Raw genomic sequence first — 14543 nt, 5'->3', positions numbered from 1 at the left:
GTTATGAGGCTGAAAATGTATCCTCATGGCTTAAAATGAGATTTTTTTTCTGGGCTTAAAGAGCAGAGGGGCGGTTCACATCTCATTGGGGTGTATGGGACAAACCCAACCCAGCCTCACAGGAACAAAGGACACTGGCCTTGGCAGTAACAAAAGTCTCTGTTAGACTCTCAAGGGAGTCACCCCCCCTTCCTTTGGTCAGTTTGGGACTGCAATGAGGTAATGCTCACCTAAGTCTGAAGGGGGAGCGGGGAGAAAGGACATGATAAAAGGGAGAGACATTTGCCATGCTCTCTCTCTCTTGCACCTCCATCTACAGACACTACACCAAGCGACTAAGGGCTTGGCTACACTTACAAGTTGCAGCGCTGGTGGAGGCTTTCCAGCGCTGCAATTACACCCCGTCCACACTTGCAGGGCACAAACAGCGCTGCAACCAGGGAGTTGCAGCGCTGGCTGAAAACCCATCCGGGTTGGGGTATAAGGAGTGTAGCGCTGGTGATCCAGCGCTGCTCATCAGGTGTGGACACTCACCAGCGCTTTAATTGTCCTCCAGGGAATAAGGAGTTATCCCAGAATTCCTGTTCAGCCACTCTGCTCATCAGTTTGCACTCTACTGCTCTTGCCTCAGGTGACCCGCCCTTTAAATGCCCCGGGAAATTTAAAAATCTCCTTCCTGTTTGCTGCAGCCAGGTGTGGAGTGCAATCAGTTAATCTTTACAGGTGACCATGCCTCCACGCGGCAAACGAGCCCCAGCATGGAGCACTGGCGAATTGCAGGACCTCATTAGTGTTTGGGGGGAGGAAGCTGTGCAGTCCCAGCTGGGCTCCAGCCGTAGGAATTACGATATCTTTGAGCAGGTATCAAGGTCCATGCTGGATAGGGGCCATGATCGGGATGCACTACAATGCAGGGTTAAAGTTAAAGAGCTGCGGAGTGCCTATTACAAAGCCCGCGAGGGGAATCACCGATCCGGAGCTGCCCCCACGACCTGCCGTTTTTACAGGGAGATGGACGTGATACTTGGGGGTGACTCCACTGCCAATCCCAGGACCACGATGGACACTTCTGAGCAGGGTGGGGGACAGGAGGAGGTGGAGGTGGAGGCGGTGGGGGGGGGAGGAAAACGCGAGTGAAGCTACTGGGATGGGGGAAGACACCCCAGAGTCCCAGGAGGCATGCAGCCAGGAGCTCTTCTCAAGCCAGGAGGAAAGTACCCAATCGTAGCAGCCAGCAGTTGCAGAAGGACAAGCAGAGCAGCGGGTTACCGGTAAGCGGCTTTTATTTTCTGGGTTGAAATGTTTCTGGAGAGGAAGGGGGGTTAGGGCTGCATGCATGCCAGCCTAGATGTGGAATAGCCCATTGATGTGGTCTATCACGTTGCGGTAATCGGCTGCAGTAATCTCCTCAAAAGTTTCAGCCAGAGCGTGGGCAATATGCCTGTGCAGGTTTATAGGGAGAGCCACTGTGGTCCTTGTCCCAGTCAGGCTAACGCGTCCGCGCCACTGTGCCACGAGGGGAGGTGGGACCATTGCTGCACACAGGCAACCCGCATAGGGTCCAGGGCAGAATCCACATTGCTGTAGAAGAGCCTCCCGCTCTTCCCTAGTGACCCGCAGCAGGGAGATATCTTCCAGGAGTAACTCCTGTGAAAAATGTTGGGAGACTCTTTAGTGAAGATAGTGATTAGGAGATAGGGAGATAGTGAAGATCACCCCTGCAGCTGCATCTTCACTCAACCCCTCTATCACTGCAGCTGTTCGGTGCACTTCCCCGAAGCAACCAGCACCCCTCTATCACTCAAGCCCCACTTCTCCCTCAATGCAGCACCCCTCACTCACCATTTCGTGTCTTCTGTTGTGTTATGTGTGTGGTAAAAGAATGCTAAAGTGAGGACTAAGAACTCCTTCAGTGTGTGGGAATTACTCTCTGGAGATAATGAAAACAATGCTACCCTGTTAAATGTTGTCATTTCTGCCTTTCTAAAGTGACCTTGACTGCTGGACTGACCAGATGTACCACAGCACAGAGACTGCAGAATTTGAGGAAAAATCCCCGAAAGAGCAAGGAGGACATGCTGAAAACTGTTATTGCTCACTCTGCTAGAGAGTAAAAACTTGCAGGAGTGGAGAGAAAAGAAAAGCAGGATCCGCCAGAGGGAAAGCAGGACCCGGCAGAGAAATGCAGTGGCCAAGAGGAAAAGCACAGAGCAGCTGCTAAGCATCCTGTCGCGCCAAGCGGACTCTATCGAGTCACTCGTAGCCATGCAAGCAGAGCACTACCGTGCTACTCCCCAACCCCCCCCGTCCCAAAGCTTTTTGCCTTGTGCCCCAATGTCAGCTCAAACCCCCTTTCCCCAGCATCCAGGTTCTTACCACCACCAGGTGCCTCCAACACCTGTACGTTCACCAACCAGCCCTGATAACTACAACCCTTACCCTCTGCACTCAACCCCCATCACCATGAAGTATATGCACCCTGAAGTGCAGGATTCATTGCACTGCAATCCAGACAGGACATATGCAAACTTGTGACTGTACAGTTCACCAACCCACACCCCTGCCCTCTTGTGTTCATGAAATGTTGTGTGTCTGTCTGTCAAGGAAGTTTTTTTCTTTTCAATAAAACAATTCTTGACTTTGAAAACAGTCTTTATTATAGCAGATAGTGAAAGATACCTTAGCCCAGTAAAGAAAGAGGCACTGCAGATCATTTTAGGGATAATAGAATAACAGTGTAAACAGTGCACTTCACTCCCATGCAAGGCAGCAAACATTACTGTTGGCTTTCAGCCTCAAATTATTCCCTCAAGGCATCCCTAATCCTTGAAGCCCTGTGCTGAGCCTCTCTATTAGCCCTGCTCTCTGGCTGTGCGTATTCAGCCTCCAGGACTTGAACCTCGGTGGTCCATGCCTGACTGAATGTTTCACCCTTCCCTTCACAAATATTATGGAGGGTACAGCAAGCACATATAACCGCGGGGATGCTGCTTTCCCCCAAGTCTAGCTTCCCATACAAGGATCTCCAGCGGGCTTTTAAACGCCCAAAAGCACACTCCACAGTCATTCGGCACCGGCTCAGCCTGTAGTTGAACTGGTCCTTGCTCCTGTCAAGCTTCCCTGTATAGGGTTTCATGAGCCAAGGCAGTAACGGGTAAGCGGGGTCTCCAAGGATCACAATGGGCATTTCGGCGTCCCCTACTGTGATCTTCCTGTCTGGGAAAAAAGTCCCTGCCTGCATCTTCCTGAACAGGCCACTGTTCCGAAAGATGCGTGCATCATGCACCTTTCCAGGCCAGCCTGTGTAAATGTCAATGAAACGCCCACGGTGATCCACAAGCGCCTGGAGAACCATAGAGGAATACCCCTTCCGATTAACGTACTCTGATGCCAGGTTGGGGGGGGGGCCAGAATAGGAATATGCGTCCCATCTATCGCCCCTCCACAGTTAGGGAAACCCATTTGTGCAAAGCCATCCACAATGTCCTGCACGCTCCCCAGAGTCACAGTCTTTCTTAGCAGGATGCGATTAATTGCCTTGCAAACTTGCATCAAAACGATTCCAACGGTCGACTTTCCCACTCTAAACTGGTTCCCAACCGACCGGTAGCTGTCTGGAGTTGCCAGCTTCCAGATTGCAATAGCCACCCGCTTTTCCACCGTCAGGGCAGCTCTCAATCTTGTGTCCTTGTGCCGCAGAGTGGGGGCGAGCTCAGCACACAGTCCCATGAAAGTGGCTTTTCTCATACGAAAGTTCTGCAGCCACTGCTTGTCATCCCAGACTTCCATGACGATGTGATCCCACCAGTCAGTGCTTGTTTCCCAAGCCCAAAAGCAGCGTTCAACGCTGCTGAGCATTTCCGTGAATGCCACAAGCACTGTAGTGTCACACGTGGCAGGCAAATCGATATCGATATCGTCAGACTCCTCACTGTCACTTTGGAGCTGAAGGAATAGCTCGACTGCCAAACGTGTTGTGCTGGCGACACTCATCAGCACAGTCCTCAGCAGCTCGGGCTCCATTTCCCACAGAAATCGCGATTCACACACAGTAACAGAAAGACACTCACAATGGCGCCAAACGTTGCCGGAAAGACTGAATGCTGGGATGTGAAGCGATGCACCACGGGGCGTTGGCACAGGAAGCAGAATGACCCACACACTTCCTTCCCCTTCCCACAATACTCAGCGCCAAAATGGGACGAGGTGCTCTGTGGGATAGCTGCCCGCAATGCACCTCTCAATACAGCGCTGGAAAGTGCTGCAAGTGTGGCCACACTCCAGCGCTGGCCCTACACAGCTGCATGACCAGCGCTGTAACTCCCAGCGCTGCAACTTGTAAGTGTAGCCAAGCCCTAAGTGCTGATCAAAGGAGAGAGCTTGGCTGAAGAACAACCAGCCAGCCTGTGATGAGAAACATCAAAGTTTGTTAGGGAACTGAAAGTGTTAAGATCAGCTTAGAATGCATTTTGTTTTTATTTCATTTGACCAAATCTGACTTATGTTTTGATTTATAATCACTTAACAATCACTATCTTTTTAGTTAATAAATCTGTTTGTTTATTCTACCTGAAGCAGTGCATTTGGTCTGAAGTGTGTCAGAGACTCTCCTTGGGATAACAATTTCTTTGTTAAATTGATGAACTGGGCATAACTGGACACTGCAAGATGGAGGTTCCTAGGGTTGTGTCTGGGACCGGAGATATTGGCTAGTGTCATGCGGTTACGCTATCCCAGGAGCAGCTTACATGCTAGAGGCTGTGCATGAACAGTGCAGGAGTGGGGGTTCTCACAGCAGTGCAGGGTCAGGCTGGCTCCCAGAGTCAAGGATTGATGTGAGCTAGCAGGTCAGGGTCTGGATCAGTGATTTCCCTACACCCCCCATGAATTTCCCCAACCCCCCCCCCCCCAGTTTTGTGAGCTAGTTACATACCTATTTAGTGACTGTTTGGAAATCTGAATTTAAACTGAAACATTAATACACACTTTAAAAGCTTATACAGTGTATGATAAAATGTATATCTGAAAAAGTATAATAGATTTGGAAAGTATTAACCTAGACTAGCTTCCTTGCTTCCTTATACAGCTGCTGTTTTTTATGATGTCAGTGCATTCATTTCGGTGATGTTGGCCAACCTAATAATTTCAAATGATGATTTGTAAGCAAACTCTAAATGAGCTCTCTCTGACAGCTAGTGATGAGCTGGGGCTGGGGGAAAAGGTTTCAGGACCAGATTGTATTTACATTCACACCTAATCTACCTAGGTATCCAGCAAACAGAGCTGTGTTGTCCAAGTGATAGATTTTGGCTGGGGTTGGGTTACAAACCACTTGAATGTGGGGGGGAAGGGAGGGATGAAATGTTTTTCTTATTGTATGAGTAAAGGGCAGTAGAACTGTATTTAGCCTGTGATGATTTGAAGGCATCAAGAGAGAGGGTGGGGACCTGTCCCTCTCCACTGTTTAAAGACAGAGCTGATTAGGCTCCATAGATAGTCTTTTGTTCTACTAAGTGACCACTGCAGCTGAAATCACTGACAATCAGGTCTAAGTGCTTAGTCCTGTTGTTGGGACAGTGTTCCTGTGGGTACAGTGTTTTTGTGTAAGAGACAGCCCAGACTGCACTAGCAGTGAGGTTCCCCCACTGAGAGCTCAGCTGAAATCACTGAGAGCTGGTGGAACCTCAAGAGACCAACTCACAGAGGTCACAGTGGCAGGTGGCAGCAGAAGGTGACTGCGCAGGGCCATTGGCAACAGAGCGGTGGAGTGAACGGTGGCACAACGAACAGACATGGCCAGAGCAAACAGTGAGCAGCTGGAGGAACAAGCAAGGTGCCTTCTTGTCCCCCACCTGGAAGGTGTACTCATGTGAAAGCACCTCTGAACTCTGAGTCTCCACTGACCAAAGACAACACCGGTGAGTGGAGTGCGGTGGGGGCATGTTAAATAAACATTTGTTTGTTGGACTATATTTTAGTCACTTTGCTCCAGAATGCTAGATTTGTGACTGGGAATGGAAGCTTATATAAATATGTTTCCTAGTAGGCCAAGATTTTTAAAATGCATTATTGCTATCTTGAGAGGTCATTATGTTGGGGAGTTTCTGTACTAAACATTTTTATTATAATTAATTTTTACATAAGAATGGTCATACTGGGTCAGACCCATGGTCCATATAGCCCAGTACCCTGTCTTACAACAGTGGTCAAGGCCAGGTGCTTCAGAGGGAATGAACAGAACAGGGAATCATCAAGTGACCATCCCCTGTTGCCCATTCCCAGCTTCTGGCAAACAGGCTAGGGACACTCAGAGCATGGTGTTGCAGCCCTCCCCATCCTAGCTAACAGCCACTGATGAACCTATTCTCCAGGAATTTATCTAGTTCTTTTTATAATCCTGTTATAGTTTTGGTCTTCACAGCATCCCCTGGCAAAGAGTTCCACAGGTTGACTTTATGTTGTGTGAAGAAATACTTCCTTTTATTTTTTTAAAACCTGCTGCCTATTAATTTCATTGGGTGACTGCTAGTTCTTCTGTTATGTGACGGATTAAATAAAATTCCCTTATTCACTTTTTTCACACCAGTCAAGATTTTATAGACCTCTATCATATTCCCCCTTAGTCATCTCTTTTCTAAACTGAAAATTCCCAGTCACTTTAATCTCTCCTCCTGTTTCATACCCCTCATCATTTTAGTTGCCCATCTCTGTACCTTTTCCAATTCTAATATATATATTTTTAGGATGGGTGACCAGATCTACACACACTATTCAAGGTGTGCACATACCATGGATTTATATAGAGGCAATATGATATTTTCTGTCTTATTATCTATCCCTTTCTTAATGATTCCCAACATTGTTTGCTTTTGTGACTGCTGCTGCACATTGAGTGGATGTTTGCAGAGAACTATCCACAATGACTCCAAGATCTCTTCCTTGAGTGTTAACAGCTAATTCAGATGCCATCATTTTGTATGTATAGTTGAGAATGCTTTCCAATGTGCATTACTTTGCATTTATCAACATTTAATTTAATTTGCCATTTTGTTGCCCAGTCACCCAGTTTTGTGAGATCCCTTTGTAGCTCTTCGCAGCCTGCCTGGGACTTAACTATCTTCAATAGTTTTGTATTATCTGCAAATTTTGCCACCTCACTGTTTACCCATTTTTCCAGATGAATATGTTGAACAGTACTGGTCCCGGTACTGACCCCTCAAAGATACCGCTATTTATCTCTCTCCATTCTGACAACTGATAGTTTATTCCTACCCTTTGTTTCCCATCTTTTAACCAGTTACTGATCCATGAGAGGACTTTCCTCTTACCCCATGATGGCTTACTTTTCAAAAGTCAATTTAAATTAAATACTTTTTTTTAAATGTATATTTTTTTAGAAATCTAGACCTGTTATGTGTTTTGGTGTAACTTGCATTATTCTTATGTTAAGTTGGCATAATCCTAACAAAATATTTACTTTATTCATATCTCTTTTATATATCTCATTGGTCCTGACACCCGACCCCTAATTTCAATTCCTGGGGAAACCACTGGTCTGGATAATACCAGAGGGGAACATCACAGTGGTGCAACAAGCAGGGTGTATGTACGACTTGTTACTCCAAGTGAAGTTCACAGTTTAAGCACTGACATTTGTGATTTTAAGTGAGTCTTAAGTGTAGTGGCTAAGAACAGTCAGGAGGACGTCACAGTTTTGTTATTTTCTGTTGGTTTATTTTGGTTGAGGGAAATAAGCACAAGAACACAGAAAAATGACTACCAGTGAGGCAGCTATAGAACTAGAGCTGGCCAGACTGGAAGTGGAAGAAGGCAAAGGACCTCGAGTTTAAAATGTAGCAGGCAGAAATGAGGCTCAAAGAAGCAGCTGCTGCCAGGGAAACTATGGAGGCAGAGGTAGCTATTGAGGAGTCTGCACACAGAAGGGCCATGGAAGAAAAACTGTGGGAAGAAAGAGAGAGAGAGCACAAAAACACCAACTGGACCTGTTAGAGAAGTAGTACCAGAACCCCCCAACCCCAGCGACGCCCATCACTCCAAAAATCCACAAGTGGGAACACTTATGTCCTGCATACAGTGAGAACAATATTGCTGAATATCTGATTACCTTCAAAATGCAGTGTGTAATACATGAAATCTCTGATAAGAGAGTTCCTACCCTGTGTGGAAGCAAGGAAAGAATTCATAAGGATTTGAAGGGGATTTTAATGCATGTTAGTCAGTTAGCAAGAGTCAGGCCATACTGTGACCCTTATGACGTGAGATTTGTAGAAGCAAGATAATGTAAGACAGAGTGAACTGTGTGAAAGTATTACGACCTTGCAATGTGCAGTCTTGCTTTTTCTAGTGAGATAGCAGAAAAGCTTATGTATAAACAAAATGTAGTTGTTGCTTTTTACTGTCTGTATTATTGCTAGAAATTGTCTGAAACAAAGGTATAAAGGCTTGATGTAATTGTTTACCAGTTGAGAGACCTGTCCAGGACCCTGTGTCCTATGGCACTCTCTCCCTCCATGGTAATTACTGGAGAAATAATAAAGTATTTGATTTTGCTGCACCCAAACAAAAAGCGAGAACTGAGTTTTTCTTCGACAATTTGGGGGCTCGTCCGGGATAGTGTTTCCTTATTCTATTAGAGCTCACCTTTAATCATGCAATCCTTATTATATAACACCAACAATACCAAACAAAGCAAACACAAAATAACAAGGGTAAAACAGATAGATGGTGTAAATTCTGCAGTGCCCCCCATTCTTAATTGCTCACCAAACTGTGACAAATTCCTGTCACTAATTTATCCCTCATGTCAGGTGATCAGACTGACAGAGCATATAATCAAATTTTAAAGCTTCATTAAAAATAATAAAACAACAATGGAGAGTATTGGGAATGCTCCCACGTCACACAGGAAAAACATGAATGCCCCAAGCCTTAAACCACTTTAATACTCACACATGTCTCACTGGGAAGTTAAGCTTTGCAAATATAATTCCAATTCTGTAACTCCTGCTTTTGGTTTGCCTCAGTTTCTATTTTCCACAAGCAGCTGGGGCTGAAAGCAGTTTTCTTTGCACTTAGCATAGTCCCTCACTGATTCATGACCTTGAACACAAAACAACTTCTCCTTTATCTCAGGGCTAAGCCGAATTTCAAATTAACCCGTTCCTAGACAAATTGCTCACAGTGTGTCAGAGGTTTTTCTCTGTGATTAAAGCTCCACTGAGATATATGATCTTATCTAGATTGAAGGTACCTTCTAATGGGCATTGTTTAAATGAATTTTCACGCGTGTACAGATTCCAATCATTTAAATACCTGCAGGTTTTAGGACCATAATGTACGTACATGGAATATGCTGGGGTACCCTTAGGGGGTGAGGTGGAATATTTAGACTGTCCCTTACCCATTTTCCACTTACACACACAGAGAGGGTGTCCTGTCCGCGCTAGCGGCTCAAAAACTAAGGAGATGATCAGACTGTCAGTAGCCCACACGGAAGGGAAAGGGGAGGGAAGATGGGTTCACACACCCCTAGACCCAGGCAGCTTCCTCGCCGGACTATGCCAGGCTGAGTCAGCCCACCGTGGGTCGGATCTCCTAAAGATCCACTAGTTACCGGGCTAGCCCGGTAACAGCCACTCACACTGGTGTACACACACACACACCAAGGCCTCTTTTTCTTCCTTTTTTTAACCCTTTTTTAACCTTTTTATCTTTTTTTTTTTTTTTAAACCATGATGCATCTTTACCTGGTCCGGACCAATACCATGAGGCGGTATGACAACCCCTCTTGAGGCGGTAAAAACCCCTCAGCACCGGTGCATTCTAATGCATTACCTATGCATTACCTTATGCATTACCTTATGCATTTCCTTGGCCAACTCAGCAGTTCCCAGTACTGCTATAACCTAACCTTATTGGGGCCTCTCCCCAATACCACTTTGCATCTGATCCTGCTTCACAGTCAATAAGTTCAGATGGCGTGAGCCCAACAGAGACAGACGTCCTCACGGAAAGTCCTCCTCCGATACCCCAATAGAGATTTCAAAAGGTCTCATACCTCTCATGTGGCGCCATGGGGTTCGAAGGGGAATGATCCGTAGTAGTTGTCTGTGGGTCTGTGGGCGTTGCCATCCCGGATGAGCCCCCAAATTGTCGAAGAAAAACTCAGTTCTCGCTTTTTGTTTGGGTGCAGCAAAATCAAATACTTTATTATTTCTCCAGTAATTACCATGGAGGGAGAGAGTGCCATAGGACAGGGTCCTGGACAGGTCTCTCAACTGGAAAACAATTACATCAAGCCTTTATACCTTTGTTTCAGACAATTTCTAGCAATAATACAGACAGTAAAAAGCAACAACTACATTTTGTTTATACATAAGCTTTTCTGCTATCTCACTAGAAAAAGCAAGACTGCACATTGCAAGGTCGTAATACTTTCACACAGTTCACTCTGTCTTACATTATCTTGCTTCTACAAATCTCACGTCATAAGGGTCACAGTATGGCCTGACTCTTGCTAACTGACTAACATGCATTAAAATCCCCTTCAAATCCTTATGAATTCTTTCCTTGCTTCCACATCTGACTGCGAAATTAACTGGTAAAGTTCGAAATGCATTCAATGGAATGCCTATTGAAGATGCTTTAGACTATTGTAAATTTAAAGATACTGTTTTGCAAAGTTTTCAAATTACCCCTGAAACATATAGAGTTACATTTATGAATCTTACGAGGGATATTGGGATGAGTAATATGTAAACAAAATGAAAGATTTGTTGGGAAAATGGGTGAGGGGTAAAGAGGTGGCAAGTTTTGAGGGAATGTTGGATCTTGTTGCTCAAGAGCATTTCCTAAGTGTATGTAAGGCTCATGTAAAGCAGTGTCTATATGACAAAGATGTAAAGACTGGATGAGATGGCTTTTTTAGCTGATGCCTTCAAACAGAATCAGGCGTCTATTGAGGGCTGGGCAGGCCACAGAAAGATGGTTTTAAAACTTGTGGGAAGGGAGGATCCCATTTTCCCTCTGGGAAGAGAGAAGGAGTTTGGGATCATAAACATTCTCTTACCCAAAAACATTCCTCTAACCCACATCCCAAATCTCCTGTAACAGCAAAAGAGCCCTAAAGGTGCTATCAGTGTAATTCCACTGGTCACCTGAAGAATAAATGCCATCTGCTAGGAGGAAGCAGGCAACCAATAGCTCATGTTAGTTCTGCTGTCCTCAACACAGGAACCCCACAAGCAATTGAAACCTATCATACTGGTTCTGTGAGGCTAGCCTCTGCAGAACTAGATATGAAGCATGTTAATGGGAGGGAATACTTGGGGCAGAGGGATACAAGGGCCCAAATCTCTCTGGCTAGGCAGACTGTGGTCCCAAAGGCCAGTATGTTGCCTGGCCAAATGGAAGAGATTGTGGGGGTGGGTGAAAACAGATTCCTTGTTCCACTAGCTAAGATCCATGTGGTTTGGAAAGTGTTTTGACTGTGGGGGAAATAGAACACCTTCTAGTTGACCTGCTCTGTGGTAATGATTTTTTTCAGTGTAGCTCACGTTAAAGTATTTGCCTGCAGCAGGAGGGAGTTTTATCCTGGGACCCCAGAGGGAAAGGACAAGGTCTCAGGGACTGCTGAGAGAATAGGAAAGAGTCTCCTTGATTCTTCGGCAGCAGGGGGAAGCCACATGCTTCCAGGTGGGAGGGTGGTTGAGACGAACTCCTGCACTGCAGCTGGAGGCAGCACCACATCAGGAAGGGATGGGGGTGTAATGGCTGCCAGGGAGAGCATTGTCCAGGTTGTTAGCTGCAGGGAGGTCACAGCTGAACCAGAGGCAAAACCGGCTCTAGGGAGCATAGAGAAATGTCTCCCAGAGGAGAGCCCAGAGAAGTGGCAGGGAATCTCAAAAACCCCTGAGGTGGACGAGGATTCCTGTGACTCTGTAGCACAGGAGGTAGTCTACTTCCAGGTGGAAGGGTGGTTGAGACTAACTTCTGCACCGCAGCTGGAAGCAAGAGAGAGAGGAGTGTCAGAGAGTGGGGTGTCAGGTGACAGAGAGGGAGTGTCTTCCCCCACGCTGGTGAGACATAGAGAGCAGTTATGGGAAAGCTACTGGGAAAAGGTGCATCTATTCTAATCAAAGAGTAAACACACCTAGCCCCAAGAGTATAGATCATAGCCCTCAAGGGGGCAGGGAAGGACTCAGTGCTGGGCAGGGGAAACACAGGGTAACCCCAAAAGGGGAGCTGTATTTTCTACATATGTACAGTCCTGGGGTTGGGAGACTGCTCCCCATGGATGCCAATGAATGTGCAGGATCTCCCTGAACACCTATCTTGCTGGACCCTGAGGCACCAAAATTTCAAAAATATGATTAAATTAAGAGCCAACACAAAGGGAAACACCAGAGGGAAAGAAAAGCCAGTGACTGATTACATGGTAGAGAGTCAAAGAACAGCATGGGCAATGAACAAACTAAGGGCTTTTCTACACTGGCAAGTTTTGTCAATGAAACTAATGTCCACATGAAAAAAATAAACAAAAGCAAAGTCACCAAAGCATGTGTATATTTGCTCCCTCTGTCGACAGATCATGTCCACATTCAGGGCACCATTGTCAACACTGAGAGCAATGGACTGTGGGTATGTATCCCACAGTGCCTGGTAACACCATCTGTCACTAGGTGTTGTGGGAATGCGTAAACAGAGTGTGGCGCATCCTGGGACGTGCAAAATGTACCGTCATGCACCACTTTGTGTCCCAGACCTCCTATGGTTTCTGACTTTTCGTGCCATTTTTCCAACTGTGAATCTTTTGTAGTGCGTGCCAGCATCTGCAGTGAGAAAGGATGGATCCCGCACTTCTCTCCTATGCACTGTTAACTGTTGTGAGGACTTTGCACATGGCAGCAGAGTTGCTCGAAAACTTACTTGCAAAGTTACTGACAGAGGATGAATTGCAGGCACCCGTGTGAGATATGGACGGCAGCTACTTATCAGTACTATGTGCATTCACAGAGCAGCTGCATATGGTGGAGCGTCACTTTTGGGCTAGGAAAACTAGCACTGATGGGTGGGATCTCATTGTCATGTAGGTGTAGGATGAAGACCTGTGGGTACAGAACTTTCGGATGCGTAAAGCAACCTTCCTGGAGTTATGTGCTGAGCTGGCCCCTGGCCCGCAGTACAAGGACACCAGATTGAGAGCTGCCCCTTTGGTCGAGAGGCATGTTGCAATCGCTGTGTGGAAGCTGGCAAATCCAGACTGCTACGGGTCAGTTGCAAATCAATTTGGAGCAGGGATGCCCACCGTTGGGGCTGTATTACTGCAAGTGTGCAGAACCACTGGAGATGCCCATGCACTGTTAGAGGGGCAGAGTAGCCCCATCTGTAGCATGTCCTAGATCTCCCGTTCTAGAGCAGTTTTGGCTTGAGGAGACACCCAGTAAGGTTGAGTTCTAATTGGGTGAGCGTTACCTGTGTCAATGGAGTGGTATGCCCGATTGGTTCATCCTGGGGTGGCTAAGAACATCGGTGCAAAGCTAGTGCACAGCTCCTTGATCTGCTGTCGCTGCAGACGTCTGAGGGTCATGGAGAGGTTCACCTCTTCCACACCACCGTCACTTTTCCCTTCGTAGTAGACACCTTCAGGCCACTCCGTGTCATATGTTCCCTGGGCTGTAAACTGGGAAACCTTTAATTCTCTGGAATAAAAGGGCTTTAGAGAATTAACATGATACTCTTTAGGGTTGAGGTGGGGGGAAGCTATGACATAATTAACAGCTTCCAATCACTCTTTGAAGGTCCCGTACTTTGAAGGAACACTCTTTGGCATGTTTATTATACCAGGCCTTTTGCTTTTTTTGAGCATTTTTTAGGTTTTCTTTAGCAAGGGCTAAAGAGTCTTGAAGGGTGTTTTGTAGGTTGCTTACAAAGTCTAGAATGTTAGTTCCTGGAGAAGGCGTAAACCCCTCCCATTGCTGCTTTACCAACTGTAATGGCCCCTAAACCCCACGGCCATACACAAGTTCAAATGGTGAAGACTCTAAACTGGGATGTGGTACAGCCCTGTAGGCAAAGAGCAACTTGTGCAACACTAGGTGCCAATTGTTGGAGTGCTTATTCATGTATTTACATATCATGGCCCCCAAAGTTTTATTAAACTTTCCCACCAGGCCATTGGTTTGATGGTGGTAAGGGGTGGCAACCAAGTGGTTCACCCCATGAGCTTCCCAAGGCTTTTCATGGTCCTGGCCAGGAAATTAGTTCCCAAATCCATAAGGATATTGGAGGGCCAACTTACCCTGGCAAAAATGTTTGTTAATGCCTGGCACACACTTTTAGCCCTAGTGTTGCTTAAAGCTAGTGCTTCCGGCCAGTCAGTATGTACTGCTTTCCTCTGGGTGTCTTTTTCGGGAAAGGACCCAGAATGTTCACAGCTACTTCCTGAAATGGAACCTTAATTATGGGGCGTGGCTGAAGAGGGGCTTTGACTTGGTCTTGGGGTCTTCCCACTCTTTGGCACA

This window comes from Mauremys mutica, chromosome 12 (assembly GCF_020497125.1).
Source record: "Mauremys mutica isolate MM-2020 ecotype Southern chromosome 12, ASM2049712v1, whole genome shotgun sequence".
Taxonomy (NCBI): Eukaryota; Metazoa; Chordata; order Testudines; family Geoemydidae; genus Mauremys; species Mauremys mutica.
This window is presented reverse-complemented; position numbering follows the sequence as displayed.